The sequence below is a fragment of the Anas acuta genome, chromosome 12, assembly GCF_963932015.1.
Source record: "Anas acuta chromosome 12, bAnaAcu1.1, whole genome shotgun sequence".
Lineage (NCBI taxonomy): Eukaryota > Metazoa > Chordata > Aves > Anseriformes > Anatidae > Anas > Anas acuta.
In genome coordinates, this window is record NC_088990.1 from 15,860,221 (window position 1) to 15,886,584 (window position 26,364).

The window sequence follows — 26,364 nt, forward strand, 5'->3', positions numbered from 1 at the left end:
CATTTCCTGAGTACATTTCTATTCCTTGAGTACATTTCTATCACCTTCTCCAAAAACATAGGTAGATTTTTAAGTTTGTATGTGAAAATCAAGTGCAAAATGTATGATGTCTGTTTTTTTCATTATTTTCATTATTATTTTTAGTGAATGTCTTTGCAAGACATTCTTAACTGTCTTTGCAAGATAGGGATTTTCTGTCTTATAAGGAGGGAGTTGTGTTAGGTTGTTTGTAGTGGAAATGAAAGATACAGTTTAAATGATCTTAGAGTGTCACAAACACTTTATTTTTAGTACAGTGCTTAAACAAAACTGGCATTTCCTTGTACTTCCATGCTACAGTTTTTTCCCTTAAAAATGGAGATTATTAGCTGAATGCTTTAAAGTTCCTTATTTAAAGCTGATTAAAATAGAACAAACTACATGGTAACTTGTTCTTACAAAATACATTAATACATGTCAATATCTGAATATATTGCAGTGACTTTGAAATTTCATTTTTTTCTGATGCATTTTTCGTGAAAGTTAAACTCTGCAGAATAAATCTGAAGCAAGTTCACTAGACTTGAGTAGGTTCAGCTGAAATTAGTGTGTTCCACAATGTCCATTTTTAAACATGCTCCATTGCTTAATGCTACAGCAGAAACATAATATCATCCTGGCAGTTTCAAATGGTGGTTATTCATTTATATGGTGTTACCAGCCAGAGTGCTCATCTGGATGGTGTATATGTGGGTTTTCCACAAGAGCTCAGAAGACACGTATCCAGAAAGACAGGAAGCTGAAGGAAAGCACTCATTAACCAATACAACAGAGGCCTACAAAATAGTTCCAGTAACCCTGCCTAGAGTAAAATTGGTTAAGAAAGAAGTGTGCACACTCTTAATAAATCCATCATGTAAAAATGCATTATTTTTCTCAAGGAGATAGCAATATTATTCAAAACGTGCTAAAGTGGGCAGGATATCCCAAGAGTAATTGTGAATTATTAGGTCATAGGGACCTCATTGCAAACTATTTGCAAAACTTAATTGGTGTAATAAATAAAATATGCATGCAAATTAGACTACATTCTGAATTAAAGGAATCTGTTATCCAGCATTGCAAAGATTCATTCTAATTTAATACTGGCTTTGTATACAGTTTGAGATAGCCATGCATTATGTTTGTTCTCAAAAAAGCAGCTGGTATTTAACTAAACCCCCACCAGCCAAGTAGTGGCATCTGGTAGCTGTCAGTCTGTGGCACGGGATGCCACTGGCAGGGTGACACTGAATTCCAGCAAGTGTGTAATGGTACCATATTTAGTTCAGCATGTAGAGGAAGGTGGTTGAGCAAGGTGACAAAACAAGCAGTCCTATTTGCTCTATTCTGCCTAAAATGCTAAAAATATTAGTAGCTTTGAAAGATCTATTGCAAACCTGGTTATTTGCTGATTTATTTGCTATTCATCTTAGAATTCTAGCAATGGAAGAGCACTAATGAGGGTAGCTGATTTCATTACCCTAGATATAAAATGAGGATTATGTAGTCATGTAAGACTTTGTATCCTAAAGCAAAATCTGAAAGAATCAAAGTGAAGAGTCTCTTAGAATAAATATAAATAGATAGATATGAAACAATATTTAACACTCTCTGGTGTCGTTGCTCGACTCAATAACACTGTCTCGTCATCAAGCCCAAATCAAGTATTACATCTGCTTTTTTAAAGCAGTCGATTGAATGAATACAAATGTCTTGCTGTTGTCACTTGGGATAGCACTTGATATATCCCATTTTCTAGACTTTAATTATTCCATTTGTAGACATGAATGCCATTTAGATGTAAGCTAATTCAGCATGGTAACTCAATTAGATTTGTACTGACTAGGATTTATGAAACATCAATGGATTCTTGGTGAGACCAATGGGACTCTGGTTATTTATCCCTAAGTCTTACTGATACTGCCTCTCAGGAGCTCAATTAAACATGCCAGTGATGAGAATGTTTTGTAACAGTAGTCTTTCACAATTAGACTAAGATTTTTTGTAAAGCATATCACATGTAAAGCAGGGCATCATGTATTATGCAATACAAAGTTCTCATCTGAATAGCTCATGATGTTGAAGGGTAAAAGAAATTCCCATTATTGCTCTCTTAGTGTAATTATAAAAAAAAGATAATCCTGCTTTACAGATGTAAAAGTCAAACAATATTCAGAAAATGATGTATTAGTATCTACATCTTGCAAGCTAAAACCAAGTTTCTGTACTTATACAGAACCCCTTAGAAACTAGGAGTTCCTTGTGTGAATTTAGAGGTCTCGTTCCACTTGTCCCTGGGATCTTTTGTGTGTGTGTGTGTCCCCTTTTTTTTGAAAATAAGTAGCAGAAGTACTCACCAAAATTACAGATTTTAAACAGTGGCAGGGGACTATGTGAATAAATCTGCATTTGTTGTCATTAGGTGTTTCACCTTAACAGGTGATGGAGGCTTACCTCCACCTGATCTTAAATTTATAGTCAGTAAAATATCCAGTCAAAATGGCTTGAATTTCCAGTGTTCTACTGAAGCCTGACAACAAGCCTTCTATGTTTTAGTGAGATGCATGTTGCTTAACTTGCTGAACTACTTTTATATTTGAGCTCAAGCCTAATGAGACTCAAAAGTGCCCTTGTTACGCTTTGATATCACTGAAAATTTTGGATGACTTTACAGTAACTCTGATTTATTTTTGTTCTTTTTAGTTCACCCCAAATATCTCTGTAACCTGCTTTTGATTGGCTCATTGTAGATGAGATTGAGCATTAGATATGGTACACAACCACTGGAGCTAGCCTGTGTCTGCTCTGTCTTCCCACCATTTGGGAAGATAGGTCTTTAGTTTTTTTTCTTGAGAAAGGCAATGAAATCTCCTAGTTTTAGAAAAGCTAATGGGATCTGGTGTAAGCGACTTTCTAAGTAGGTTGCTTGTAGTAATTCCATGCCTAAATTTGGATAAGTAAGGTTTCCCCATACAGGGAAATTCTTTTTATAGGACAATCTGAACAACCAGTGAGGAGTTTGGCATCACTGGAGATGGAGTAATAGGAAATGGTGGCTCTAAAATGCTGTGAAGTTATTTCCCCTTCCCAGTAATTTTTTAGCTATGAAGCAATATAAATAGTGGTTTTCAGACTATTTCCTGTCTGTGTTAAATGAGTTTATATATTCCTAAAAATATATTAATAAATAAAGCTGTGAACAAGTCTTGAGTTGTGGTTCTTCCCCTGTGTCTTCTCATGCTTTTTATGTCACTGTCAAAATTGAGAAGCTTTAGAAGGGAAGTGTATTAGGAGTCACTCAGATTAAAATTGATTTCTTGTTCACTCTTGTGCTCACTGACTTGGAGCCCTGGATTCCAGGCTGGCCAGACTGCTTTAACTGCCAGTTGTTAGCAAAGTGCCTGCTGCTGTTACTGGGAATTATTGAAAGCTTGCAGGAGGGAGCACCAATATAGCTTAACTGACATGGCAGTTCCTGAAAAATGAAGATATAAAAAAGTTTTTTAACATGGAATTATTGCACGGAAAGATGGTGTTTGGAGGGATTGATTGCTGAAGTTATTATAGCTGAGTGACATTATTTGGGTGCTGATTTTCTGTGGTGTGCCACTGTCAGATTTATAATAATGTGATCATCCCATTCTGTCACTCCTCAATTTGTTTTTCTGACTACCGTTAACACCTCAGCTGTGCACCTCAGTGCTAGTAGGCATCTATATTTAATGACTTCTATGAAAGCGAGGCAGATTTGTGCATAAAAACAGCTGGTTAGAGGTTATTTTCCAAATTAAAAACCCCAGCCTGCTACTAAAATACTTTCAACCTATCATTCTTACTAAAAGACTGTTTAAAAGAAATACAACAAAATAAGTATTCACTTGCCAAAGAGGTTGTTTGAGGACCGTATCTACTGGCTTGATTCTTGCTCTTGTTTTTCAGACAGGATCAGGCCATTGTCTGCCCAAGCTGGGAGGACTTGCCATGGCTACACATCTAAGTATGAATTCATTATGCAATTAAGAAAGATTTCAGTTACAGTATTCTTTTTGTGCAAAATAAAGAATTACTGATCTCAGTAAAAGGGAATAGGAACCTTCTGGTAAATACTCCATTTGTTGAAAAATATTTTTGTGTAAACTTAAATATTTTCTCTAAGCTTGTGTTCTTTTTAATGAAGGTATGCTTGGGGGGAAAAGAGCTCTAATTAAAAAAAATAAAATCTAAATGGATTATTAAAATTTTCTCATCTTGGAATATTTCCTTTCATGCAAACATAATATAAGCTGGAAAATGACGTGTTGAAACATTTTTTAGATGATTTAAGCAAATCATTTTGAGCAAAACGGTTTTCTAAAAACAGTAATTTCATAAGAATGTTTGAAAACAAATGTTTGTTCCTATCAGGAATGAGTGTATACTTCAAAATTTGTACTGTAGTCCTAAACTAGAAATGGCACTTTTCTTCCCTATATTAGTTTGCATAATTGCAATTCCAAACTCCAAGTGTAGATTTAAAGTGTCACGTGGACCCAGCTGTATGTGTTGATGCGTTTTGCAAACCAGTGCCAACAATTGAGTTTAGTTCACCTCTCACTGCTTTTGCCACAGTAGATCAAGTAAGAACTGAAGTACTTTTCAGGAACTGTGGTTCCTCTTTAATTGGCTCAGGGCTTTTTTCCAGTCAAATGGTTCAAAGATGTTATCTTATTCCCTGGGGAAGGGAGGAGGGAAGCTGGTAACTCTCAGCAATGCCATCTCATTCACCAAGTCTGTTGGCAAACTCAGTGAAGAGGGAGGACTCAAGGCTTGGAAACTTGAGCGCATAGTGCAGACTGTGTTTAAAGATGCATCTCTGCCCTCTAGCAGAGGGAGCACCGAGCCATGGAGGCCTAGGCCTGAGATTCAGGAGTGTGAGATCAGCGCTTCCTGGAATTTTACTCCGTTCTCTTCAACTCAGTAAAAGATGAACTTTCTGAAGGGAAACTTTTTCTTTCTCCAGTAAGAAAAGAGGAGTGGAGGCTCTCTGGTCTCTCTCTGCTTCCTGTTCACAAGGAAAATTTCACTTAGCCACTTCATTCAATTCCAGTTCACATGCTTTTCACTTCTAGGTCTAAGAAGGATGGCCTGCACTCTTACTCAGCACCTGTAACTTGCTCCTCTTAAATAGCATCATCCAAATGTTATAATTATTTTGAGTCTCAAAAACTGACCTTGAGTTTGAACTAAGTTATTTAGTCACACCGGTTCTTTGGTACACGTGATATACATGCACGTGCATAAAGCTGAATTCGCTCCAGAATCAGGACTGGAAGAAACCCAGCAAACCCAACAGCTGGTTGTCTGGTCCGTCTTCTCTCCCAAATCAGGATGAGCTATACAGAAGTGGTTGTTTGTTTGTTGGTTTATTTTTACAAAAGTGATTTTTGCCTACACCTTGATGATGAAGATGCTACAACCTATTCCAGTACTAATGCTAACACTTGATAATAGTCTTTCCTACTGAAGTATGTTACTACTTTTTCCTCTTGCCATCATCACAGATGTTGAGAAAAGTTAATTTCCTTAATAGCAGTCTTTATTTCTGTCCTATTAGAAACTTCTACAAAAGAACAGCAAGCCTCAGTTTCTTCAGTTTTCCCTTGTGGAGCTTGCTTGCTGATGTTCTGTTCACTCTGGTTGTCTTCCCCTGGACTAATCTCCATTTAGTCTGTATTTTCTTTATCTTGCAAGATTACTTCGGATTCTGTTCTTGTTTTTGAGAATATTTGTAAGCCTTCCTACCTTGTGACAGTTTTATAGGCTTACCCTCTTTTACCCTTCAGGTCAGTAGTGAAAGTACTGATCCATACTAATGTGTGACAGAACCATATAGGAATTCAGTGTGACAACTTCCCAGTTTGACAGTGGAATACTAGTAATTGCTCTCTAGAGTGGTTTTCTACTCGTTTTTGAGTTTACGTTCTCTAACGGATATTTTTTTCCTTTCCACTGATGAGATTGGCAAAGCTTTTTTACGTCATCTCTGAAGAGCAAAGTCAAGGCTTCAGACATCCACCGTCTTTTCTCTATCCACAAGATATGAACATCCTGTTGCAGAAGGATGTTGGATTTCTGAAATGGAAATCATTGCAAATTGCTGTTAGCCATTACTATATGTTATCTGCTGCTGCTTGTATGTTGAAGTATTGCTTAAGCAGTAAGCCTGTGCTCAATGGTTTGTAATTCTCTGACCCTTCCTTTTTAATACATGGACTGTATGTGCTCACCCCTTCCACTTTAACATAACTTCAAACTTCAGGGTAGTTTTTAATGTTCTGTTAACTTTTTTTTTTTTTTTTTATGATTGCATTTGAAGATGAGCATACCAATAAAATTCAGTGGTTGTGCTAGCTTTCATGGAAGAATGGAACCTAGCGTTATGAAATGGGTATAGCCATATAGCCAAAAGGTCTGTCAGGAAATTTTCCAAACTGAAAATAAACATTATGTGGGCAGTGTTAGAGATAAGTCATGCACATGGAAACTAGTGGTATGTTGTGGCAATATAATTGTCAGAGCAAGCAAAGTGAAAACATGCATAAAATGCCAATAAATCTGGGAGAAAACATAAGGTAATTTAACCTTTCAATAAGTTTGGTTTTAGTTTAATTCAATGGGTATTATTTAATACAGCTGGCATATGACCAGGTTTTCCCAGGCAAACCCTATTTTCCTTCTTGAAAGATTTGCGCTATTAGAATGGAATAGATGATCTTAGAGGTCTTTTCCAGCCTGAATGACTCTGTGATCCTATGAGTGTGAGGCATGTGGACATTCCATTCTGGTTTTTGGCATCTTATTAATCACCAAGGACAATAGGTTAGGTTCAGACATGTCCTGGACAGGACATCCAGCAGGTATACATACATCTGTTTTGCCAACTGCATCAGATCCACCATACAAGAGTTGCTCTATACATGGCCTGTATACCATCTACAGTGGAGGATACACCATATCTTACTGGTTGTCTAAGCAGACAAGTAGGTCTGATGTGTTTTGCAAGACATGGGTGTCCAATTATCTGATTTTGCATGTATACGCACAGGAGATAAGCACTCATGTACCTGCCTGAAAATCTCCTGGGCAAAATGCTGGAGACCTAATATCTCCAGGCATATACTGCACTGTGGTAACTTGAGGGTAGTCTCCCACTTGGGTCATCCATGGGCCCTGTAACAACCTCCTGTATTTCCAATGTTTCATTCTTTCTTTTGTTTTTTAATCTCTCCTTTTGAAATCCTGACTAGAACAAGGTCTGGGTAGCTGGTGGAAATGTGGTGAAGAATCAAAGCCTGTGTTCTGTTGCTACAGCTACCCTGCGTGTGCATGTAACTGCTGGTGAGGTGCAGAGTAGCACAGCTGGAGTTGTGCTAGTCTGACAGCTAGCATCAAATCCTGGCTCAGCATCCACTGAACTTGAGCAAGATGTGTAACTATGGGACCTATTTGATCCTTAAATTCATGCTTTGGCCCTTAAACTGAGAACACTTCTGTCCTGTATACCACGTATTGTACTCTAGGCAGCAGAAGTAGAGCAATGAAGAGATCCTGCTTCTGGAAGCAGGGAGGAGGGAAGAAAGAGAGCAGGTCTCACCTGCTGTATGCAGTGACACCAAGTGATCTGAAATGTTTCTTCTGCTGGTCCCTGCGAGCCAGGCCCACCCTTGCATTGGAGCACTCCGCCAGTTTCAGGTGATTGTTGCTCCAATGAGGTGTTTCACGCCTGGAATTATTTCTTTGATGGAAGAAATGGAGAGCAGACCCAGGAACAGATGGCTGATAACGACATCTTAATTCTAGAGAGAACGAAAGTGGTATTTCATTATGGAGTGGTATATTTAAATTGCCTTCAGGTGTTAGTTTAAGAGAGTAGAGAAAAAAGAAAAGTTAAAAAGATTTTTAAGATTTAGTAAAAGGGATAGAGTGGTACAAATCAGACCTAGTAATAATGCCCTACAAACCTGTCAGATCGTAGTAATGTGACAAGCGGTAGCTAAAGGGAATCATTGCCCCATGTATGGTGATGGACTTGTTTCACTTTGATGAAGCAACTGGTTTGAATTATTAGAAAAATGAACTGTTTGCCCTGGTTCAGAATTTCCAAATGCCCCTTCAGGATAAAAAGGACGTGTATTATGTCTTTTTTAATAATTTGAGAATCAATTTTATGCTATGCAAAATGCTCTCTCTTTAAAGCACTAACATAAATTTTAAAACAAATTTGTGGTGCAACTGACTTTAGTGACTAATAAGCTTCATTTAAATAATTTCTTTCCTCTTGCTAAACTTTCCTACAAATGCTGAGCTTCCTTTAATAAACATGCAATCCTAAAGGTTTATTATGACACTTTCAGTAAGCAGAATTCTGGCTGATAAAAATGTTGACATAAATTAGGATTAATCAAGCTAATTCCTCAGTGAATTTATGGTCTTTATGTACAAGAGGCTGGAAAACTGTCGTTTGGAAGACCTGTGTCATATACAAAGCCACAAATGGACATCTTTTGCACAAGCTGTCATTGCAATGCTATTAGTTTTGCTATATATGTAATCTAAATTGTGTAAAAGATGAATAGGGATCCGTGCACAAACACTTTCAATCTGTTTGTACGCATTTGAGGAAAAGCTCTCATAGATTTCTTAAAAACACACAAATTAATATTGCTTACTTTTCAGCAGGGGTAAATTAGGGTCTTGGAGACCTTCTTAGAATAGTCTGCAGTTAAATAATATTGCATGTTTTTCATTTTACCATGATGAATGCAAAGCTATTAAACAACCTTTTAAAGAGTTGGTGTAATTATCTGTAAACAGTAATGTTACAAAAAAAGGTCAAGTTGTCCTGCCATTAGAAGTTTATGGATATAAACTGGATTTATGTTCCCATAAAATGGGCACCGGCTAACTAGATTAATTTTACACAACTAAACCAACTGTAGTAATATTTAGAAACAATAAAATGATACCAATTAAAACAATTTTATTTTTTGTGTCATATTGATTAATGGTGCACTAAAATTAACCAAAGACCTTAAAATCAGAATGGTTGCAAGAAGGCATCCACATCTCAGCATTATTACCAACAAGAAGAGCAGTTAAGGGAGATGGCCCTGCAATAGTATGAATATTTAATTAATAATTAGTCATGTAATTTCTCCTCAGGAATTATTATCCCTCAAACTGGTTTGTGAATTTAATTATTAGCAGCCTTTTTGTTTCCATGTCCCCTCATTACTGTCAGGATTGATGTAACATAAACTTCATTAAAAATTAAAGCAAGAGTCTTAATTACAAGGCTACCCTGACTGAAGTCAGAATTAGCCAAGTCAGTGATGTGCAAATGAGTGCATTATTTAAGAAACATGCTGGAAGTAGTTATGCTAATGTGGAAGGTTCACAGTAGCAGACCTTTTCACTTGCAGTTGCATATTCATTAAATGCACTATGCAAATTTAATGTAGCAGCCTTAGTAATGCGTTGTTAATTTATTCAGATTTATTGAGTACGACTTATAAAAAAAAGTACAAATTTAATTACTCTATCTGCTAGAATGATATTAGGAGAAATAGTGGAGGTTTAAAATGTGTTGATCTGGATTACCGCAGTTTGATGGAGGATGTAGTATCAAAGGACACAATTTTGATAACTAGGCTTGAAAGAATATTTGATTTACTTATGGAATGATCTAAGAAATCACTAAAATTGCACATGCTACTTCCCAATAGGAAAGTTTAAAAAAAAAAAAAAAAAGTCTCAGTTGTATTAACTTAAGAGCGAAAGCAGTGCTGAGTCCACAGTCTAATGGATGTAATGATCCTACTGAGACCAGTAAAGGTTATGTATGGAGATCTATGGGAAGGAAACTGTCTTTGTGGAAAGTTCACTGGTTATTGCATGTTCCTTTGCAAAGCTGCTGATCATCAAGTTTAACAACAGGAATCCTGTCTCTTTGTAACATTATCAGCAAGCACAAGGCAATTTGCTAGCTCTGGCTGATGTGGAGTTTAAAGTTCTGCTTTTCTTTTTACTTTACAGTTTCCAAACAAAACAACAAGAAGACTGTAGATTTACCATGGTGGAAGAATTCTTAACTGGTATGTTCTTCCCTATGAAGGCTATATGTATAGGGGGAAAAACAATCCAATTGGATTGTGGTGTTGACTTTGAAACTTATTCCAAAAAATTTGGACCATTATGGAGAGACTTGTGCCAGCAAGTCATGAGTCCTTGCTGTCACGAGGAATAGAAAACCTGAGCTGGAACAATTAATTTCTAAACGTCTTTGCTTCTCCCCTTTTTAACGGTTCCTGGTTTTTTTGTACCACCTCAGGTACATCTTCAGAAGATTAATTACTGCACATCTTGTGCTTATTCAGTCATCAGCTTCATTGCTAGGTATCCATAAAAGTTTAGACAATATGTAGACATTTAAAAGGGCAAAAGCCTGAACTGCTTAGTGGACAATAAAAGCAAAAAAGGACCCAGTTCTTCCTGATGTGGTTAATCCTTCCTCATTCTCTCCTGTGTAGGATCATATGTTTTACTCACTACTGGATTGTCTAAGCACCATCAGGCTGTACCTTAGGCTATGCAAGCTTGACGCTTGCTAAGGGACTTTTATCACCTTGAACATGTGTGATCCAACCTCTACTGCATGAGAACAGCAAACCTTCTGTGTCTCATTTTAAACTTTAACAAGTTTTTCTGATCCCAGGTACCGAAGTCTTCAGGTTTTAGTCTGTGGTAGCACAGGCCCTTTTGCATTACCAGTCCTCTGGCAAAGCTAATTGGAGAGCTTCTTGCTTTCTTAACTCTTGCCTCTTGTTTCTGCTATGTTGGTGAGGCTACCATCTCCTCTGTCCCCTGAACCACACTGAAGGAATGACCTAGACTGTTCACTTTTCTTTTAAATCACTTAAAATTAACTGCTGTTATTGATGATTATGTTTCTTAAATTGTGTGGCCACAGCTTATAAGCAGTGGAATGGACAAAGAGTCCATAATTGGATGCGTATTCTTAAGTCATGGATTTGTCTTATAAAAACAAAAAGCCAAACCAAAACAATTTCCCAAACCTTCCTCATTCTCACACCTTCCCTGTGCTTTGCTAGTTCTTACTGCTATAAGCATTACTGTAGAAAACATCAGGGACCTGGTTTTTCTGAACTGGGGGAGTTATTTTTAGCCAAACCTTCTCCTCATCCATCTACCTGGCAAACTCATGCTGTGGCATCATAGCTGGCAATGCAGATCTAACATTGAAACCACTGGATAAGGGAGACAAGGGGCTACTTGTTCTGGCACACTGCCACCTTCAGCATGTGCCATACTGCAGTCTAAGAGGACAGCATCCATGGGCACAAGGAATGGAAAGGGGAGGTTGGAGACAGAATCAACAGGCTCCTTTCATCATGACTATACTATTGAACATGGAAGTGTGCACCTACAGCTTCTCTGTCTGTATCTTCAGTGCCTTTCGTTGCTAAATATTGAAACTGACTCTTTGTTCAGTTCTTAATCTGAGCTGGGATCCATCCCATTTTTGCCAGATGGTTTGAAGAATCTGCAGAAATCTGCCAGTCTTTTTCCCCCTGCCCTTCTTGTAAGCAACTGGATCTGTCAGGTATGGGTAGAAGGCCAACTGCCTCAACTATCTTTTTTTTTTTCTTCCCCATCTCCCCTTAAGGCAGAAAATCCTTTCCGGTAAACTCTTCTGCTCTAAAAAGTAACCGTCTTAAGATTGTCACACAAAAAGTACATGTACAGAAGTATTTGCCTCCTCATATGTCAGGCAGCTCACTTCGAACATCAAGCAGTCTGTCTAGCATGCAAGTGGGCTCATCCTGTAGATCTTTGAATTGCTGTCTCTAGGGAAATCTGGGTTCCTATTTCTGTTAGCCTGGTTGGATATCTGAAGTTAGATAGAAAAATTCAGGCCTCTCTACCCACGTACATTTGTATCCCATAATCTAAATTTGTTAACAAACTGGGCCACATCCTCACACGTTTATTTGCAGCTGTTTATACATAAACATGTATAGCCAAGGTGTTCTTAAAATGTTCTGGGTAAAATTACCCCCTTTGCCTAAGGGAGGATTGCTTGGTATCCTACACATTACAGGCGTGTAGTTTGAAAAGCATATGTGGTGTTAGAAAGTCTTTAATAGTGTAGCCTCTTGAATGGTCTCTGTGAGAAAAAGCAAGAGGTGTGGGTGTGCTGCAAGGCTCTTTCCTGCTCCTTACCAAGATTTCTATTTCATACATACTTCACTGAAAACAGCTCTCGATAAATTCACATTCATTCTTATTTCACTGGCATATCCAGTCATAAGAGAAAAACTTCTGTTAGAAGCATAGGCTGGCTCATCTGACAGTTTGCTCAGAGTGAAGTCTTAGGAAAACCGTGCCTTCGTCATGTGGGTGGTGAGATTAAATGATATGCAGTGTATGTTCAGAGTAGTTGAATGATTAGGCACTTACATCTGTTTAATTAAAGAATGAGCTTCAACCTCTGTTTAATTAAGGACTAGCTCATTTCAGTTGTGATAGCATGCTGGGAGTTTGTGATTCAAATCTAAGGATAGCAGAGAAAAAGGTTGATCTCCTTTCCATCCTTAATAGCCAGTGGTACACAGCACAAAGCAAATAAATGATTTGTGGGTGTGTAATGTAAGAATTTGGCCATTATCAGAGGAAAACTATACTTAAGGTAAGATTTGGGTCCATGTGCGGAATAGGAAACCATACGTGTTGGTGGTGGGATGAAGACTGACAAATATCATTTATCAGCTAGCAGTATATGTATTCTAGCTTTACCCCTGGAAGGTCTTACTGCCTTAGCTTGGTCTTGTAAGTGCTTTATTGCTAGTAAGACTGAGCACCTTGCAGAAGCCAAGGAGAAAAGGAGCTGTGGCACAGAGACTGCAGCTTAGATTTTGAGAAACTTGCTGTATCCAATTTATCAGAAGTTTTGAAAGAGTTTGGGATAGATCTGAGATTCCCATGCCCTGAAGTTGTATTCCAACTAGTGGGCTGTCCTTTCACTGTGAATTTGTGGCAAACTTTGTTGTAGAATGAAGCTAAAACCAACATTAATGGGAAAAAAAGAAACAAATGAAGGTGGTGCTGTATTGTGTTCTTTTCCTGCAACAGTTAAAGGTAAATAAGAAATTAGTATGGAAATTAGAAAGAAAAAACATGAGTTTTTATAAATCTGCTGAGGGGGGACTGTTGAAAAGCAATTGTCATGATCAGACTTACAGATCTATGTACCTAGTTCAGGCTGTGAATTCTAGCTACGTTGTGACATGGTACTTGGCTGTCCCATAGGGAAGATTGGTGAGTAAACATGCCTGCTTCCACATTAAGGGATAGCATGAGCTCATGCTAAGGACTCATACTGGAGTATTAAAAGAAATTGGATTAACTTTCAAACTGAAGTGTGGAGTTTGTTCATCATATATTTATCCTGTATGTGTCTGTAGTCCCAATGCACCCACAAAATAACCATTCTGCACATGTGCAATATGAGTAAAGCCAGAATTACACCACACTTAGTATTTATTCTATCCTGTGACTAGTCAGATTGGAGAAACCCCTTAACAGATAAAGTAATTCCCAGCCTGGATGCCTCAGGTTTCTAGCGATTGTTGAGTTTCCAAGCTGAGACACGAGGCAGACAGATCATTAAAAGCCTGTGTATGCCTGTGGCATAGCAACTGCAATATAGCTTATGGAAAGCCAGCCTATTCCCTCTGCTGTCAAGCATAATGTGCTTCTGGCCTGAAGACAAGGCAGAATTTGGGGGATGCTTGGGTGATGTAACCTTGTCACATATGTCACAACATTTAGGCTTACTGTAGCAACAGTCATACATGTAAGTTTAGATGCAACGATACTTCTGCTGTCCAGTTCTGAGTCCAGGTACCTTTGATGTCTGTATCAACTTTGAAACTTGGTCAGAAGGAAGTAGGTATGTAGCTTTTTTGAAAAAATCTGATTATATATCACTTTAATTTTTTGCAACTATTTGCTAGTATAATGAAATTAAAAATTGAAATAAACAATTATTTTAGAAGTAGCTCTTTTTTCACTACAATAACTTAGTATTGTTTGGAAATGTTTGTATAACAAATAATTTCTTGTGTATAGACTTAATTTTGGTAGATACTATGCTTTCATTTGTAATTAATCTGACCGGCATTTTCTGACCAGGAAGTTGTAAGGATTATGAATTTTTGAAGAGGTGATCTCATGCTTCAGTGTATGTGATGACTGTAACTAATACAATAAGATGAAGCATTGCTCTATGAATAGGTTTCTTTTCCCATATCTGCTGTTTGTTCAGTCTTCCTCAGTGTCTGTTGATGCATGGCATTGCTCTTAGAGACAAAGTATGGGATTGTTGCTTTTTTGCATGATGTTGCTTTCTGTATTGTGCATGTGTAGTAGCTAGTAAGAGAAGCAATTCAGTCAACACACGTGCGTTAACTTGTCAGACTAGATGCAGTTACAGCCCTTTCTAGATCATCGCTATGGTTTTATAAAGATCATACACGAAGAAAACCACAGTTGTTAGTTTGTGACAGGAGCACGTTCTGTACTGAACTTTTTAAAAAGACAATTTGTCTTTAACTTGAGGAAAAAAGTAATTTTCTTGTAGGAGTTGTGTTTTAGTTTCTTCTCAGGACTTTAAAAAGGCTAGGTTACTCTGAATACTGAGCAAGCAGAGCAGCTGAAGCCATCCTCGGTGCAAGTTTCATATCCCAGTGAATAATTTCTCTGCTATTATGGGTATTCTTTTATTTACGAATTCTTTTATTCATGAATTAAACTGGTTTAATCAAGTTGACAAGTTTGGGCAGCCTCTCATCTTCCTTCCTCCCCAATCCTCCACCTACCACATTAACTGGAGGACAAGTTTATGATCTCATTAGTTCTGCATATTGGTTCACTTAGGACAAACGTAAGATTAAAAATTTCACTCAACTTTGACCTGTTATGAAAGCATTTAACCCACCAAAGACTACTCAGGTATTTCTGAGCCATTTGACAACTCCAGGATCTGACTTCCTGTAAAATCTAAATTTAAAAAAAAAAAAAACAAACAACTTTGAGCAGATGCCTTTGTTCACCAGAATCACTGCAGATCCAGAGAACTGGGCTTCCGGAAGCATTTTCTTTGCTGTGCCGTCTTGCTCGCAGCTTGTACAGACACATTTCTGTGCTGATGCAAAAGAAAAATTGATTATAGCGGGCTGGCAATCGCGTGAAGTCGGGCACCTTCTTCCTTGATTGGCTTATGACCTGCTGATGCAAGGGAGACTGGTTCTTGTTGTTCTCTCCGTTGTGTCACACTGCATTGTGCTTTGTCACACTGCATCTGCATTGTCAGTCCACACTTGAATCTTGTTGAGGTCGCCACCTGAATTCTTGCTGCAGGGAGTTTGAGGGTTTAACTGTATCACGTGTCGCTCTTGGTGATACCTCCCTGATTAATCAGAGATTAATCTCCTGATGCAGTTCCCGACAGCTCTAACAGGCTGTGATGTTCTGGGATAATGCTGTAACTCATACTTCCTGCTGCTTGAAGCCATTATTTTTCATGTAAGGTATGTTGGTCCTATATAGCGATTTTTACAGGTGTCTTTGTATCCCATGACAAAGATTTGAGGCCTGGCACTACTTTTTCTATGTTATTATTGTAATTCCAAGCTCTATAAGCTATTCTGGGGGCCCCTTCTCTGTCAGGTATTTGGAATTTACAGTCTGTCTCCCTTGCCCTCTTTGTCAGACACGAAGGCTCTCTTGCCTTAACTGAAGATGATTTGCCATATGGTAAAATGGGTTTGCTCTCTATTAAATGTTTTTAATTGCGGTGTGTTTACAAAGAGCTCTGTAAATACTTACATATCTGATGCTGCTAGAAATTAGTTTTATACTAGGTTTTCCTGGGCCTATTCCAAATGGTGCTGTTCAGAGAAGTTAAATTACATTTGCTGCCATTCAGAGCTTAATGACGGCATGCCCAGCATGAGGCTGTATGGCATCGTGCTTCTCACGCGCCCATAAATAAGACTTCAAAAGAATTACTTCAAATGATATAGGTGAGTAAGCTCACAGTGAGGTCTGGCAGGAATGCCTGTTCTAGTAGCACTGATGAAATTACTTGTATGATTTAAAGCCAGAGACTCAGCAAGTGTAATTAATCTTAAACTCTGTTGTTTGCACTAGAATTTTACATTGATTTTTTTTTTTTAGTTACCCCACATAAACAGAATCTGATCCTGTCAACACTTTTTCAAAAGGCTCCTTACTGCTTTCCGTGACAAGTTTAATTTGAAAGAGAACATTCTTTGCTCTTGAAGAAGGCTGAAATACAAGCATCAGACTTGTGGAAATAAGTGTTTCTGTGCCATTTTAATACATGAAATTTCAGTGTAACTGGTGTGTAAAAGCCTACTAGATATCTTAAATATGGTACAGATGTGAGGTGTGTGTATGCTAAGTTGGCACAAAGCATTCCATACAGGAACCGTGGCACAAAGCAGCCCTGTCCAGGAAGCTGTGGTAGAGTTCAAAGAATTCTCAGCTGAGTGAAATAAGACACGGGCTAAATGTTTTGTTGGACTACATCATGCAATCATACAGTTATCAAAATATTTGTTAATAATATATGAATCTTCTAAACACCTTATTGAAATATCCTTGGAGGAAACGTGCAAAACAAGTTATCCAGGGCAAGTTAATCTCTAACAAACAATATTTTGAGTTTGGGTACCAGATAAATGTTTAGAGGAAATGATTTTGGAAAGCATTTTTTGAATGTTTCTATGAGCGTTCTGCTTCATACCTACTATCATAATAAACAGTGGCTCTACAAAAGGGGAGCTCTTGGTTGGATGCTTCTGATGCCATTAATAAGCATTGGGGAAAAATAAGTAGAAAATAACTGAGGCTAGGGACTCAGTTCTAACTAAGATACCTCAGGCTCTTGGGCAATGCTGTCCTTGGGTTTAGCTATCCAGTGCTAGCCTTTCAGTCATCCCAAGCTTCCACATGAATATTTTCCTGACATTGCAGATGTGAAAGATGCAATGGGCCTGTTTCATGTTTCCTGAGGCCTGGTAGGTATCTTGCTAGTTGCTGCACTGCTCTGTAACACTGGCGTGGGAAGGGCTATAAGAAGCCCTGCTGGAACAGGGTTCAACCTGCCTTGTTACACAGCTACGAGTGTTGGTATGATGAAACAGGAAAGAGTGTGAGGAACATGCACTGTGCTTTTCGGAGCCATTTTGTGTTGCGTCTCTCACAGAAACAGAGCTAAGGGCACTGAAGCTTCTGCAGACTGATTCTAACTGCTTATTGGCAAATGGGGTGTGCCTTCCCCATGATCTTATTTTTCTTGGACATGACACCATATATAGTCTTTAATTTATTGAAATCTTTGTTTACTGTGTCCCTGTAGCTTGAACAGGTCATAGCAATGATGAATGGTTTAGGAATAAGGGTAAGGTTAGATTTCATAGCTGCTATAGGTACTGGGTATAAGTAGCTTAGATAGAGTAGGAAGGGCATGCAGGGCTACCTGTGTGGGAGGAGTCTGAACTGCGACACCATGGCTACATGGCAGCACCTGACTGAGGAAATACAAGAGGAAAAAGTTTAGAGAGAAGAATATTCAGAGCCAAATACTCTTCTGGTGTAAGTTACTTTAGCTGCACTGGCTGTGGGGGAGCTGAGAAGACCTGTGCGATTTGAGGATGTGCATTTGTATCACCAGAGAATTTCTTCTCCTGGGCTTCCTGACTCTGAAACATTAGAGCTCTAATACACCTTGATTCTCCAGCCTCCTTTAAGTTTTAAATGTCTGTCTTTTGGGTATGGTCTTAATAGACTAGGGCTTTAGGACCAGTTTCTCTGAGAAGCCGGTACTGCTCAAGAAGGGCCCTTGACACCATTCTGACTTAATGCTAGACACATCTGCAGCTACTTGGACAAAATTGACATTGTCTAGAGAGAAAAGCAATCACCTAGTGTAGCATTACAGAGCATTTACACTTGAGCCATGTTACCAGGCAGTAAATCTTGACCTTTAGGAGTTCAGAGATTAGATTTCTTTGCTACAAGCGCTTGAGATATTGTTAGGCATTTGTTGCTATTCTAAGCAGATTTCAGGGGTTACCTTTGGGTTTAAATCATAGCATCAATCATTTTTGGAAGGTTCTTTTAAAGCTGAGATAGCTTCAGATAGAAAGTAGGATTACTTTTACATTTATTGTTAGTAGTTGGCGAGAAGCAAAAAGGGGGGGGGGGCAGAGGAGGCAGAAGACTGCTGTAACTTTGAGTGTTTTTTTTCCCTGTACAGTTATTTTACAGCATTTGGAGGTGAAGAAATTATTTTCCATTCTACGAACTAAGGCACTTATTTCAATGAGTTTATAAACTAAAAAGACTTCAAAATAGGTCTGAAGAAAGGCACGATTTAAAACAAACACGTTTTAAAAATAGCAGTCCGTCAAATTCCTGCTGATCTATAAATAGACATAGTATTCATCATCTGTTAATACTGATAAATGCTTGAAAGTAACTTGTGTTTTATAGTTATGTTCAAACCCATCCCTTCAGAAAGAGAGGTCAGTAAGATGTCAAACCAGGCCAAAGAGCCTCTGCTGCAGTCGGCAATCCCTTCTTTCCAGACAGAAAACCACTGATGATCGAATGCAGGGAGGCACACGTAGCATCTAGCTGGGAATCTCATCTACTTTTTCTCTGAGATAGAAGAATCAACACTCTTTAAGATGTTACTTTCTTTTTCCTGTCTCTTTGCCCAAACCATTGGAGTAGGTGTCAGACCCATATTTCTGTCTTTTACCTCAAGCTTATTCTTCCTAAATAGAGTTACAGCCATGAAAAAAGACTAGCTTTTCATCCAAAGTTTATATTAATATACACATGCCACAGATGTACATCTTGTAATTGCTAGCAAACGCGTGTTCCACATGGTGCTGCAGTTAGAATTTGGTAATCCTGGAATGCTTTCAGAAGAAAATCACCAAAAGAGTAAGGGATTTTTTGCTCCCTACCCAGGCCAGTGTTCCAGCATGGGAACACACTCTAACCCCTTGGGCATTGCATTAGAGAAGGGCTAGAGAGCACTTGGAGAATACAGAAAGGGAAACTTTTATTGAGAAAAGAGAAGAACGATTAAAGTGATTAACTACCATGAAGCTGTTCATTACAGAGTCCTTTAAGTCTCCCAGCCCCTAGGGTTTTACTTTCTTGCCTTCTTTAATCCTGTGAAGTAAAAGAATAGGGATTTTCCTCTGAAGAAAGGAAGGGAAAGCTTGACAAGTGGGAGGAGCTCAGAAGGGGGTAAAACCTTTGTTTTATTGCTATTTGAAATCTGTAATTGATATTTATAAAACTTCATGATGAAGTAAGCTCTTCCAGCCCTTCAGAGACCACAGCCTCCAAAGTTATTTTGCTAACATTTGCTCCTAGGCAAACCCCATAAATGTACAATACAACAATGCGCTACAACTGCCTGGGCGACCTTCAGCTGAGCGGTTCCACTCCCTGTGCAGGTGATCAGCACTGTCCTCACAAGTCCTGGGTCTTGTTGCTGGTCTCTTAACAGCAACCAATTTTGAAATAACCAGGCACTGAAAGCAGCAGGTAGATACTTGACTAGCTTTCTAGAATTGTCTAAGTTTCTTTGAACACTTTTGGGATATCTTGCAAAGTATTAGAATTTGGCCTTCAACACTTTGTCCTGCAGCCTTTGAAACCCTGGCCAGTGAAAACACCAATTTGAGCGTATTTGGAGGTAATGACAAAACTCCCAGTGAGATCCATAGGAGCAAAAAGGCATCTGTCTTGGGAGATGATGCCTAAGGGAGCTGAAGGCAACAGAGCTATTACCAGTTTCTCTTCTTCTGTTTCTCACATGACTGAAGATGTCAGACCTGTATCTGAACTCCCTCTGGTCTTCATTTTGCACAACTCTTCTGACTTACTATCCATGGTTCTGCATCACTATCTACCATGGTGTTGTTTGATTCCTCTGCTCTGAGCATCTAAGCACGTCACAGACTGTAGTGTGTTTGCAGAAAAGCAGTTAAGGCAGTGCTATTTCTGTTGTTATGGATGAGAAGTTGTGTTACATTTTCTCTGATTGGGTCCTCTCAGGTACCTAAACGTCTTTTGAGCTTTTAGGTTAAAATGGGAGTCATGTAGGAGCTCTGACACAGAGGAAAAAATAATAAAGAACCAAAAATCAGGTTCCCCAAGTCATAAGCCAGCAGCCTAGCTTGCCTTTACGTCCTAAGTGAAATCAGAAGTGAGGCCTTCAGAGTGGGGTACGTGAAGTGCTGTCTTAAGTCAAAGCACCAAAGGGCTTTGGTATAAAGCCTTGTGAAATGTTGATATGCTTTGTTGTACTTAAATTCTGAAATGTTTGCTGCTTGTTTGAAACAGCATACATAGTATAGAAAACACGTCCTTTTGATTAAACTAAAATAAAAGGCAGGAAAACATAATCTAATTAAGACTGACTATGCTGAACCTCCATAGAAGTTTTTGGTTTGACTTGTTTCCCTCCTACTTCCTCCCCCAAGAAGACACACAGTTGTTCCTACTAGCAAAAACATGGTGTGCAGTGGTTGCTATGGTAATTATTTCTTGTAATGAGTTAGAGTTATAAATGGCTAGGATTTAATGAAGAGTTCCCTCAGGAATATCTTGATCAGTTCAGATTGCCTTCTCTGGGCTATGCATCCCTGTGAGAAACACCAGGGTGCCAGACATTCATACGCTGCAGCAGCAGCAGGATGGTTACGGTGTTTCATCACTTCTGAAATCTCCCACACTTTTTGCAAGCTAATTCTGTAGAAAACACAAGTAAGTGATGCAGAGTTCACTAATGAATCAGGCTGGGAATCTGCACGGCTCTGTGTCCCTGTACTGAGGGAGGTACTCTTGGTGGCCATGTCCAATGCACAGTACAAATGTGGAGTGGCAATAATGATTTTCAGGTTTACAGAAGCTGAAAGAATACTAATGGATTCTGTTTAAAATAAAATGATCACCCTCTTTCATGTATATGACTGCTTTGTACCATTCTAAAGGGTCCATATACCTTGCAGAGGCAAATGATGTGTTAATGTGGGCAATGTGCAAACCTCAAACCAGATTTAAAACGTCTGCTTCTCATCAAAACTTTGTATCTTAGATCTTTATAGAAACCCAGTAGAATGTTATTAAAGCAGTTATCTTTTACAGTTTGAGTCTCTAAAAATTCTTAATTTCATTTTGAGATTTTGAAGGAAATAGATAACTTGGTTTAGCAGTCCATAAGGTATTCCAGAGACTTAAATGAATCACAGAATTGTAGGGGTTGGAAGGGACCTCCAGAGGTCATCGGGTCCAGCCCTTCTGCCAAAGCAGGTTCCTTAGAGCAGATTGCCCAGGTAGGCGTCCAGACAGGCCTTGAAAATCTCCAGAGAAGGAGACTCCACAACCTCCCTGGGCAGCCTGTCCCAGTGCTCCATCACCCTCACCATGAAGAAGCTCTTTCGCGTGTTGGGGAGGAACTTACTGGGCTCCTTTTTGTGGCCATGGCCCCTTGTCCTGTCCCCACAGACCATTGAAAAGAGGTTGGCCATATCCCTTTGTCTCCTGCACTTAAGGCATTTATAAACATTAGTAAGATCCCCTCTGTCTTCTTTTCTCAAGGCTGAACAGCCCCAGGTCTCTCAGCCTTTCCTCACAGGGGAGATGCTCCAGGCCCTGTATCATCTTTGTGGCCCTCTGCTGGACTCTTTCCAGGAGATCCCTGTCTTTTTTGTGCTTGAAGGCTGTCAAACAGTAGTAACGCTGCTACCAGGTGTGCTAGGAGCCAGTATACAGGTTACCTCCTGTCAAGTGTACAAATCGAGGTTAGAGGACTGGTTCTCTTACAAGGCCACAAACAGGTTCTCCCTGCAGTTTGGCTGTACAGCAAATGGTTTAGTTTGTTTAGCAGTGGGGATGCAACGTGGTGTTTATTTTTGGAAAATGGTGGACATGAGAACGGAAAAAAAAATTTACGGAGTTTAATATATCAAATATAGATCTATCTCTCATGTGTTCTTTGGGGCAGTCTGTACAAAGGCACCTTGTAAGGCCAAGATAGGTCCGTATTGGTCTGAACAGATGCTTCCCTCTGAAGGCATTGATTCCTAGGGGGTGACCTGGGTTGAATCACTCTCACTAGCTGCTGATTTCTGTGCACTTCCTGAACTGGAGTGGGGCCCAGATGCAGTGCGTGCTGGGAGGTGGCATGAGGCAAGGAATATCTTCAGCACAGGTTACAAAACTGCTCCAAACTTGGAGAGTTTGTTGGGGGGGGGGGGGGGGAGGGGGGAGGGGGAGAACAACAGCGTGGTGGGGATGTTCAGTGTGTTGTATGTTAATTTACCTGAAATAAAAACATCAGGGTTATAATTGATGCACTTTTGGTTACTCCATTTGCTGATTTAATACTTAAGCTGGTTAATTAGGAAAAGTTTTTTTTTTTTTCTGAGATGTACGAAACCTCTTCAGAAGTGATTTATTTTATAGAGAGATTGTTTTAAAATTGACTTTTGTCTGAACAGAGACATTTACATTTCAAGTATTTAAAAGTGACTCTGTCAGAATCTCTCACATTCTTCGTCCATCTCGTTCAGCTAATCTCTGTGCTGTTCCCCTTTTACCAGACATACCAAGGGTTCTTTTGTCGAGAGCATTGTTTTTCAGACTGTGCTAATGCATCTTTAATCATTTGTCTTCCTCTTTCTTATGCATTCGCTGTATAGTTCTGGGTGGAATTGCCTCTTCAGGTTTTTTCTGTCTTGCAGTGGCATATTCAGACTCAAATTGTTGTGCTCAGTAGTGCCATTGTCACATTATAACAGGAAAGATGCTTCATCATGTGTCGTAAAATGAGCTGAAATCTTCAGTGAGGAGCTGAGGGATCATGCTTTAGAAAAATATTCATTTTTATGCACCAAGCCATTACACTGGAAGAGGAGACTTTCAAGCTGTCCAAGTATTTTCAATCTATAATATCACTGTATTATGTTAACAAGCTGGGTACATGAGGTTTTCAGTATTCTGGATTATAAATGTATAAAACTTAAAGATTTTTGTAAATGGCCAGTTTGCTTTTAGATTGTAAATTTGGTAGTTGCTAACAGCAAACTTTGGCTTCAAAATATTAGTAAATTAGGTAATAGTATTAGTCTAATTAATATAGTCAAGTAAGATACTGCCTCTTTTACTGTTGCTATTTTATAATTATGGTCTTAGAACTGCCTACATGTTCAGGTAATTCTGTGAAAGGTGGCAAAGGAATACAGATGATCTCATTGTTAAACAACAGCTCATTAATTTTGGTCATTTATAGAAAGGTATTTAAGGGGAAGATGGTGATGAAAACAAATACATATTATCCAGGAACAGAAAGACCATATAGATGCAGGAAAACAAAGAAGGTATCACAGTCCAGCAAGCTAAAATTTGGTTAACGAAATTGGACAGTTTGAATGAAAAAGCTATATAAAATTTGTGAAAATACTTGTTTAAGTCAATCTTCCTATACTTGTTATGGGAAACAATTTTGAAATCATCACAACGAATCTTCTGTGTCTCTGTGAGAACTTGTATATGCAGGAAAGTACAAAATCTGTTGCTTAAATCATTTCTGTGGAGTTATGAATGGAACTTTGGAGTTATGGCTGGAACTTTGCTTTTTGAGCAGTGAGATTATGGTGGTGGTTGTGCTCCTTGTGTTCTTGTGCTCTGTGGCTGTTGGTAGTTTACAGTTGCCTGTAACTTGGGTTGCTGGGATCAGTTTCCAAAAGAGAGGCCTTTTGGGGAAGTGTCATTGACTTTTTGGAGTCTTGTGCTTTCATACTGTTTCTGTGGATTTGTTTTGCTTTGTTTCTGTTTTTGTTTTTTGTTTTGTTTTATAAAGTAGCAAGGGCAACAAGAATTGCTGACACCATGCAGAAAAAGAGAAATAAGGGCTGTCACCTTCTTATTGCTGTTAGCAGTGCTAATAACACATAGGAAATCACCTGCCAGCTTATCTGCCAATTTAACTGTAATAAAGTGATAAGAAAATATGTTCTGATTAAGGGCAAGATTTTGAGAGTTTTTTATGAGTCAAAATGTGATTCTGTGAAAAAAATGGGTTGAAAACATCATTTTTACCTGTTTGAAAATTCACCTAATTCTGAGGATGCCTCTTACATTGCCAGGAGAACTTTAAACTGCTGCTCTTCCTCACCAGTTCCTTACTGGATATCAGAGAGCTCTTCGGTTCTTTTCTAAGTTTTTTTTTTTCTTTTTTTTTCTTTTCCCCCTCAAACCTTTCTTTCAACCCAGTGATTTTTGACTCCTTACCTGACAGAATGAGGCTACTTGGACTGTTGCCTCGCTTGGGATTTTAGTTTGAGTTATAGGCTTAAACCAATGGGAATGGAATCATCAATTTTAAGTCCTAAGCAGGAAGGTGAAAACTGTTCTTGTATTTAAACCTCAAGACTTTTCTCATTTGCCCACTTTGTTGAACTGCAGTTGAAATTTGCCAAGACTCTGCAATGAAAAGCTGAACCAAGAAGAGAGTTCTGGAAAGAGAAAGGAAGTTTTTCCATAAGATCTACAGGTAACATCCTGAGGGGTATATTCAACCAATGTTAAAGGATGCAGAGTGCCTCCGAGAAGGAGCACCGTAGCTTGAAAAGGAACATGTAGTCACTAGGCTAAGAAATGGAGAATGGCTGCTTTTTTGTTTTGGTTTGACTTTGTTGTTAATATTTGTTTGGTTGTTATTGTTAATATTCGGGCAATATTGCTGCAGTTTTTTCTGTGTATCTAAATCAACTGATTGCAGGTGGCATCTAATACATGCAATCAGTTGATTTAGATACATAGAAAATGTATATAAAGGAGTGTAATATAAATGTAAAGGAGTGGGGTTGTGTGCCTGCATATTATAGGTAATACCATGGGACTAGGATTGGGACTTTTTTACATGCCATATAATTTCTTCAATGGTAAAAGTAAATACCAGAGCTTGTAAATATCTTTCATGTTTAAACATGATCTCATATGATCAACAGTGATCTGATATTCTTTTCTGCTACATTAATCATTTAGAAGCCAGTAAAGCAGTTCTGTGATGCCTCATGGTTTTGAACGTATAGCACAAGGAACATTTTTTAGCAGGTAGACTATTACAGTCTTCATTTGAGATCAGGTAGTAACCTAGAATGAGCATTTTGATTTGTCCCTTTACTTTTTTTCTTATACAGAAAAATAAGGCAGAATTTCATATGTTTATTCAGCAAATTAAGGAAAAAGTGCTCACGTATACACACATGCCAAATTTTAATAGACAGAAGAATGCCTTCAGTTGTGCCGTATGCTTTTTCCATATCTGGCTCATCAACTGTTGATACTGTGCTTGACACCTTCTTTGTAGTGTATATGAAGCTATGACCATGCAGTCACAGAACTGATATAATATGACCTCAGACACCATATGTAATTGGTAACTGAAGAACATTAATTTGAAAACTGGGGTATTTCCATCTGAACTACAGTGTTGAAGTGCTTCAGCACAGGACGCCAACCTAACCTTTGATAGGTGAAGAAGACAAAAGAAACAATTTCTGGGGTGAGATACAGAGAAAAGGCAGACTAGACTTCTTGCTGAGAGACTGGATTCTAGAAAATCTTCCCAACTGGTTAGAAAGAATTGAAATGAACAGAGAGTAGGGCACTGGAACAGAAAGCTTATGGTATTTATAGTTGGGATATCAGAAAAGGAGAGAGAAGACTTCCTGGCGAGGAATGAATAGGCCTTTCCTTTGTACATGCCATCATGCTTTTTCAGGGCACAGATGAGTAGAAAGAAGACCAGAATAAGGAGAATGAATAAAGGAAGAGATCTAGGGTCACAAGGAATACTCCTAGTGCTAGGAGGTCAGAGAGAATTGCCTGAGGAAAGGATCAGATATTGATGCCAGTAGCTACAACTCACTCCGGCTTGCTTTCTCAATACGTGAGGAACAAATGAACAAGATTAGAAGCAGTGAGATGAATGTGTTTGGTATAATGGATTAAATAACTGGAGGATCAAATGGCAGTGAATCTATACAGTAGAAAGTAAGCAGGAAAGAATAGGAATTCTTATGGTGGTCTGAGAGCCTTGGCTGGAAGAGTGGGAAGGGCAGAGAGATTTTTTTAATATATTCTGTGCTGAAAAAACATGTG

At 38.7% G+C, this 26,364-nt stretch overlaps 2 long non-coding RNA genes across 12 annotated transcripts in view; one reads left to right on the forward strand and one right to left on the reverse strand.

Moving 5' to 3' along the window:
- LOC137863064 (uncharacterized) overlaps positions 1 to 26,364 on the forward strand; it is a 79,392-nt gene that overhangs the window by 7,035 nt on the left and 45,993 nt on the right. For 2 of the 11 annotated variants that reach the window (XR_011100660.1, XR_011100663.1), the window contains exons 2-3: positions 10,096 to 10,154; positions 24,664 to 24,751. The exons of 5 other annotated variants lie outside the window; for them this stretch is intronic. This is a non-coding gene — a long non-coding RNA (uncharacterized lncRNA). Of the gene's footprint in view, positions 1 to 10,095; positions 10,155 to 12,640; positions 12,770 to 24,663; positions 24,752 to 26,364 lie in introns of those variants that run through there. 4 more of the 11 variants (XR_011100659.1, XR_011100662.1, XR_011100664.1 and 1 more) reach the window with 3 other exon arrangements.
- LOC137863065 (uncharacterized) overlaps positions 45 to 26,364 on the reverse strand; it is a 45,723-nt gene continuing 19,403 nt past the window's right edge. The window contains exons 2-3 of the long non-coding RNA XR_011100669.1: positions 7,655 to 7,856; positions 45 to 6,132 (exon numbers count right to left, since the gene is read on the reverse strand). This is a non-coding gene — a long non-coding RNA (uncharacterized lncRNA). The remainder of the gene's footprint in view (positions 6,133 to 7,654; positions 7,857 to 26,364) is intronic.